Source organism: Battus philenor, unplaced genomic scaffold (genome assembly GCF_028537555.1).
Source record: "Battus philenor isolate CCGP_79_NKW_IND1 unplaced genomic scaffold, ilBatPhil1.0.hap1 SCAF_36, whole genome shotgun sequence".
NCBI lineage: Eukaryota > Metazoa > Arthropoda > Insecta > Lepidoptera > Papilionidae > Battus > Battus philenor.
Window position 1 is genome coordinate 130,001 of NW_027181700.1, and position 7,500 is coordinate 137,500.

General features: G+C 53.1%; 2 non-coding genes and 1 pseudogene across 2 annotated transcripts; all 3 read left to right on the top strand.

The window, feature by feature from the left end:
- Positions 1–1,228: 1,228 nt before the first annotated feature.
- LOC137927659 (small subunit ribosomal RNA) lies at positions 1,229–3,132 on the top strand. Its single transcript, XR_011107807.1, has one exon. It is a non-coding gene; the product is annotated as a small subunit ribosomal RNA (ribosomal RNA).
- An 807-nt stretch (positions 3,133–3,939) lies between these two features.
- On the top strand, positions 3,940–4,096 carry LOC137927731 (5.8S ribosomal RNA). The gene has a single exon (XR_011107874.1). It is a non-coding gene; the product is annotated as a 5.8S ribosomal RNA (ribosomal RNA).
- A 1,174-nt stretch (positions 4,097–5,270) lies between these two features.
- LOC137927764 (large subunit ribosomal RNA) overlaps positions 5,271–7,500 on the top strand; it is a 4,899-nt pseudogene continuing 2,669 nt past the window's right edge.

Sequence of the window (7,500 nt, forward strand, 5' to 3'; positions counted from 1 at the left end):
CGAACGGGACCGGACTCTGTCGTTTTCAGAAATCGATACGCGAACGCATCGGCGGCTGGCTACGCGCAATCCGCGATCGGGTCGAACGATGATGATGATGATGATGATGATGATGATGATGATGACGACGACGATGACATCGAGATCAGGGTCAGATATAGATATGTAGATCGGTGGTATGCAATCGATACGCGAACGCTCTATCGCGCTACGCGGAGACGCATACAGTCGTTCCCGCATATACATGGGACTGGCGCGAGACGCGCCGGTCGGCCGAATCGAGTTCTCTCCGATGCTCTTCTGTTTTGTTTTGTTTGTTGGTGGTTGTGGAGTGTGGAGTGTGTTTTTTTGGTTGGTGGGGTGTGTGTGGGTGGTGGTGTTAGTTTGTTTGCGGAGATTGCGTTTTTTTTAGATTTAGTTTTTTTTTTTTTTTTTTATAAAAAAAAAAAAAATTTAAAAATTATTCTTAGAAAACGCGCGCGAATCGAACAAAACTAATAACACCGATACACAAACAACGCGCGCCACCAACGAGAACGCCCGAAACTGAAACTTCTATAACCGACAAACGCACGAACGACACAGCGGCGGCGGGGAGGAGGGAAGAAAAAGGGGATCATCTCCCCACAACAACACACCGTAAACTGTGTCGGACGACGTCTCCGTTATGTAAGAGCGGAAGGCGTAAGAGAACGTCTCGTTTAATTAACGCGAACGGCGTTGGGCTCCCGAGTCGACTTCGGGGCGGCCCTTAACGCATCGCATCAACGAGCTCGTCGCGCGCTAGTCGCGCGACGGTCGATCATGATATATAAATCAAGGATTTCGGATCTCTCTAAAACCGGGCTGGAAATCGGTCATTGTTCGTTTTGCGAAACGATATTTTATAAAAGTGAAGATTTGTATGTGTCTCGTCAAAGAACGTTCCGATGAATCGGACGCGATGCCGCGTCCAAAGTAAATCTGGACGAACGCGAGGCGAGTGTTGAGATATACATTTTCCTCCGTGAACAGATAGAAAAACGAATTCATTTTGTTGTTGCGGTGTGGTGTTGTGTGTGTATTGTAATAAATACGCACGCACGCACGCACGCAAAAAGCTACCTAGGCACCGGCGCGTCACGGCGTTTCGAACGTCCGACGCGTCGCTTGTCACACGTCTATCATATCATCATCACCCTCATATCTCTCGTATGTGCGGTGTTGGTGTGTGTTAGCTCTAGCTAGCTCCCTGGTTGATCCTGCCAGTAGTTATATGCTTGTCTCAAAGATTAAGCCATGCATGTCTCAGTGCAAGCCGTATTAAGGCGATACCGCGAATGGCTCAATATATCAGTTTTGGTTCCTTAGATCTTACCTCGGTTACTTGGATAACTGTGGTAATTCTAGAGCTAATACATGCAATCAGAACTCTGACCAGTGATGGGATGAGTGCTTTTATTAGATCAAAACCAATCGACGGAGGGCCTCGCGTCCGAAGTCGTTAATTTTGATGAATCTGGATAACTTTTGCCGATCGCATGGTCCAGCACCGGCGACGCATCTTTCAAATGTCTGCCTTATCAACTTTCGATGGTAGTTTCTGCGACTACCATGGTTGTCACGGGTAACGGGGAATCAGGGTTCGATTCCGGAGAGGGAGCCTGAGAAACGGCTACCACATCCAAGGAAGGCAGCAGGCGCGCAAATTACCCACTCCCGGCACGGGGAGGTAGTGACGAAAAATAACGATACGGGACTCTTACGAGGCCTCGTAATCGGAATGAGTACACTTTAAATATTTTAACGAGGAACAATTGGAGGGCAAGTCTGGTGCCAGCAGCCGCGGTAACTCCAGCTCCAATAGCGTATACTAAAATTGTTGCGGTTAAAAAGCTCGTAGTTGCATTTGTGCGCCGCGCTGTCGGTGCACCGCATCCGCGGTGATACTGACACGTCTGCGGAGCATATCGTCGGTGAGCCGTCGGTAAAACGGCGGTTCAATATCAAAATCCTATCGCGGTGCTCTTCGGTGAGTGTCGAGATGGGCCGACAATTTTACTTTGAACAAATTAGAGTGCTCAAAGCGGGCTCAAAATGCTGCTTGAATATTTCGTGCATGGAATAATAGAATATGATCTCGGTTCTATTTTGTTGGTTTTCAGAACTCCGAGGTAATGATTAATAGGGATAACTGGGGGCATTCGTATTGCGACGTTAGAGGTGAAATTCTTGGATCGTCGCAAGACGAACATCAGCGAAAGCATTTGCCAAAGGTGTTTTCATCAATCAAGAACGAAAGTTAGAGGTTCGAAGGCGATTAGATACCGCCCTAGTTCTAACCGTAAATATGTCATCTAGCGATCCGCCGACGTTACTACGATGGCTCGGCGGGCAGCTTCCGGGAAACCAAAGATTTTGGACTCCGGGGGGAGTATGGTTGCAAAGCTGAAACTTAAAGGAATTGACGGAAGGGCACCACCAGGAGTGGAGCCTGCGGCTTAATTTGACTCAACACGGGAAATCTCACCAGGCCCGGACACCGGAAGGATTGACAGATTAACAGCTCTTTCTTGATTCGGTGGGTGGTGGTGCATGGCCGTTCTTAGTTGGTGGAGCGATTTGTCTGGTTAATTCCGGTAACGAACGAGACTCTAGCCTGCTAAATAGGCGTCGTCATTTAGGTGTGCGCCGCTCCGGTGGCGCAACTCACTGGCGACGTATTAAAATTCTTCTTAGAGGGACCGGCGGCTTCGAGCCGCACGAGATTGAGCAATAACAGGTCTGTGATGCCCTTAGATGTCCTGGGCCGCACGCGCGCTACACTGAAGGAATCAGCATGTTCTCCCTGGCCTAGAGGCCCGGGCAACCCGTTGAAACTCCTTCGTGCTGGGGATTGGGGTTTGCAATTATCCCCCATAAACGAGGAATTCCTAGTAAGCGCGAGTCATAAGCTCGCGTTGATTACGTCCCTGCCCTTTGTACACACCGCCCGTCGCTACTACCGATTGAATGATTTAGTGAGGTCTTCGGACCGACACGCGGTGGCTTCACGGCCGTCGGCGTTGCTGGGAAGTTGACCAAACTTGATCATTTAGAGGAAGTAAAAGTCGTAACAAGGTTTCCGTAGGGGAACCTGCGGAAGGATCATTAACGTGTGTGTATGTGTGCGAGACGCGTGATATGTTCACGAACGTTGTTGCGCCGCTGTTGCTGTTGTTGCTGTTGCGACGACGACGACGACGACGACGACGACTTCGTACATACCGTGTTTACACATATATATATGTAATACATCCATAATGATATATATATATACGACATATATACATATATATGTACGTACGCGCGCGCTGCTGTTCGTATCTAATGCGGACGAGCGCGCGCGCGTGTGCGTGCGTGTGTGTGTGCGTGTTTGTATATATGTATAAAAAATAAAATGTGAAATAATTGTCTCTAGCGTCTATTACGCCTAACGGCGCAGCGGCGACGGCGCCGTGGCGGTGGCCGGTGGCGGTGGTGGCATTCGTCGAAAGTGCTACCGCCGCCGCTGCCTCCGCCGCCGTCGAAGCGGCCGGGTGGCGGAAAAACGCCGAGAGACGAGCGCCGACCGGGGCATACCAAACGGAGCGTTCGAAGCGGTGAAAATCCCCACTGCCTAGCTCAGGCCCTTTATTGTCGGTTGGCGCTATACAAAACGAAATTTAAGCGGTTAGAAAGATGACAATGTCGTGCGTCACGCCAGCTCGTTGGGGGGTGCGCGGGTCGTCGTCGTTCATCATTCTAAAGGATTCGCGTCGGGGCGTTAAGCTTTTTCGGTGCCGTTTCTTTATGAACGCCTCGGCGCACATGAATTCGACCAACTTTCGACGTTAATACATAAAAACGGACAATCAAGTGGCCGACGGCGAGAGCCGTAGGCCGCTACCGTAAGTAATAACAACATTAAGAAAAAACCATTACCCTGGACGGTGGATCACTTGGCTCGCGGGTCGATGAAGAACGCAGTTAACTGCGCGTCATAGTGTGAACTGCAGGACACATTTGAACATCGACATTTCGAACGCACATTGCGGTCCGTGGAGAAATATCCAGGACCACTCCTGTCTGAGGGCCGGCTGTTAAAATATAAAAACCACACTGTTCGGTGTAGAACGCGCGCTACGTGCGCTCGCGCCGGTCGATGCGCGCGGCGGTGACGCGCGACGCGGCGGCGGCGGGTTGGTGGGGGGTGATGAACGAGCTCGCGGACGGTGCGATGGGACGATCTCTAATAAGAGTCTCTCGTCCGCGCCGCCGCGGCTCTCACTCTCTCTCTCTCACTATCCGCCGTCGCTGTCGTCGCGCTGCCGCTGCCGCACTACCGCGCGCGGGCGAGCGGGCGCGCGCTCTTTCGAACAATTGACGGTTTCCGTTGAACGTTCTTCGCGACGGACGACGGACGGCGGGGTGCTGCACCCCTCACGTCCGCGTACGCGCGGAGCGCGTTTACGGTCCGTTTAAATATATCGAATTGTATTGAATATGAAACGAGTGTGAAAAGATTACACGCATCGCTAAGACGCGAGTCTTCGTAGTGCGGTCTTCGTCCGAGCTCATCGGTTCGTGTATACGATATAATAAAATATATCGGAAGCACAGACGACGCGTCTCCGACGGATGCGACCGGCAGGCGGTGAATGTTTTCTTGCGCGGCAAGCGTAACGCACACACAAACATATGTAAGTAAACATTACGTGATGTTCATGTGCGCGCGCGCCTAGCCCGATGCGAGAGAGTTCACCGCTCGTCGTCGCTACGCATCCGTATTATGTCGGTGATACGCGTCGTCGTTCCAGTGCGAACGTTATATTATCGTATCGATACGGACCGATACCGAAAGGGCCGGACGATCGATCGCTAACGAAAAGTACTCGCGCTCGCGTATGCGTGTCGAGATTTTCGTTTACGCTCGTATCATCATAATCATCATCATCGTCATCGTCGTCGTTCATCGCGCAACGCGTGTTGTGTGTGCAGCGTTGCGTTGTGCGTGCGCGCGTCTAGAGACCTCTAAGGACTCGCGACGCGCGCGCCTCGCGCACGCGCACTCGCTCTGCGACGCGCGATGATCGCGACGGTGGGGGTGGTGTACGGTAGGCGGACTCGACGTCCGAAGGGCGTCCCGCGACGACGACCGGCCGCCGTGCGCGCTTGCTTGCTTGCGCGCGCGGTCCGTCGGTTCGTCGTCGTCAAAAATATAATAAGGGACGTCGCGTACGGATATCGCGTCTGCCTCGAATTTTTATCGTTGGCCTCAGATCAGGGAGGATCACCCGCCGAATTTAAGCATATTAGTAAGCGGAGGAAAAGAAACTAACAAGGATTTCCCTAGTAGCGGCGAGCGAACAGGAAAGAGCCCAGCACTGAATCCCGCGATCGTCTCGAGCGCGGGAGATGTGGTGTTCGGGAGGTTCCGCTTTCTCGTCGTCGATACTCCTGTCCAAGTTCGTCTTGAACGGGGCCGTTTTCCCGCAGAGGGTGCCAGGCCCGTAGCGACGGAGGGCGGCGGCGAGAGGGACTCTCCTAAGAGTCGGGTTGCTTGAGAGTGCAGCCCTAAGTGGGTGGTAAACTCCATCTAAGGCTAAATATAACCGCGAGACCGATAGCGAACAAGTACCGTGAGGGAAAGTTGAAAAGAACTTTGAAGAGAGAGTTCAAGAGTACGTGAAACCGTTCAGGGGTAAACCTGCGAAACTCGAATGAACGAACGGAGAGATTCATCGTCATTCCGCGGCGTACGCGCCCGCGCTCTGATGCGACGTCCGGTCCGCCTTTAATCGGGCGCTGTATCGCGTCGCACGGGCCGGTGCGCGTCGACGTCCGCGGAGGGCGTGCACTTCTCTCTCAGTAATGCATCGCGACCCGTTCGGGTGTCGATCTAAGCGCCGCCGACGGGCAGCCCAGCGTTCACTTCGCGCGAGCGGAGTCAGGACGTTGGACCGTTTCGCGGTAGCCGATCGGCCGCCGGACGGTATAATGATAAGAATCGCGCACGCGCTCTCTAAAGGCGCGTCCGGCCCGACGCAAGATAACGTCGTACACGAGGTCCTGCCCGAGCGCGGACCTCGTTGCGGCGCGTCTGTCGTCGCAGCCGTGCTGTCTCGGACCGTGCGCGTCTCTGTCTGCGATGATTCAGTTTCGGGCACTCGCAGGACCCGTCTTGAAACACGGACCAAGGAGTCTAGCATGTGTGCGAGTCATTGAGTATTTGTATAAACTGAAAGGCGCAACGAAAGTGAAGGCGCGCGCTAGCCGCGCGCTCAGGGAGGATGGAGTGTACGTCCTTTGCGATCTGCACTCTCGCACTCCCGAGGCGTCTCGTTTCCAATCCGTGAATGCAGGCGCGCTCTGAGCAGAGATGCTGGGACCCGAAAGATGGTGAACTATGCCTGGTCAGGTCGAAGTCAGGGGAAACCCTGATGGAGGACCGTAGCGATTCTGACGTGCAAATCGATCGTCGGAACTGGGTATAGGGGCGAAAGACTAATCGAACCATCTAGTAGCTGGTTCCGTCCGAAGTTTCCCTCAGGATAGCTGGCGTCGATGAAGAACAGTCTCATCCGGTAAAGCGAATGATTAGAGGCATTGGGGCCGAAACGACCTCAACCTATTCTCAAACTTTAAATGGGTGAGAGCTCCGGCTTACTCGAACGATGAAGCCGGAGATCTGATGACGGTGCCAAGTGGGCCAATTTTGGTAAGCAGAACTGGCGCTGTGGGATGAACCAAACGTAGTGTTAAGGCGCCCAAAAAACGCTCATGGGACACCATGAAAGGCGTTGGTCGCTCATGACAGCAGGACGGTGGCCATGGAAGTCGGAATCCGCTAAGGAGTGTGCAACGACTCACCTGCCGAAGCAACCAGCCCTGAAAATGGATGGCGCTGAAGCGTTTTGCCTATACACTACCGTTACGGGCATATACGGCGAGCGCGTTTCGCGCGCACGCTTTATTAGGCCGTAACGAGTAGGACGAGCGCGGCGGAGAGCGCAGAAGGGTCTGGGCGCGAGCCCGCCTGGAGCCTCCGTCGGTGCAGATCTTGGTGGTAGTAGCAAATACTCCAGCGAGGCCTTGGAGGACTGACGTGGAGAAGGGTTTCGCGTGAACAGTAGTTGCTCGCGAGTCAGTCGATCCTAAGCTCAAGGAGAGATCTTATGTCGATGCGGCGTGTTTATTTTTATTTTTTTTTGAAAACAAAAAATTTAAGAACTAAATAACGCCCTTTGAGCGAAAGGGAATCCGGTTCCTATTCCGGAACCCGGCAGCGGAACCGTTTCAATAATCGTTCCCTCGTTTCAAAGCGAGTGTTCGACGGGGTAACCCGAAGTGGCCTGAAGACGCCGCCGAGGGGTCCGGGAAGAGTTTTCTTTTCTGCCTGAGCGTTCGAGTTCCATGGAATCCTATAGAAGGGAGATATGGTTCGGAACGCGAAGAGCACCGCATTTGCGGCGGTGTCCGGATACTCTCTGCGGACCTTGA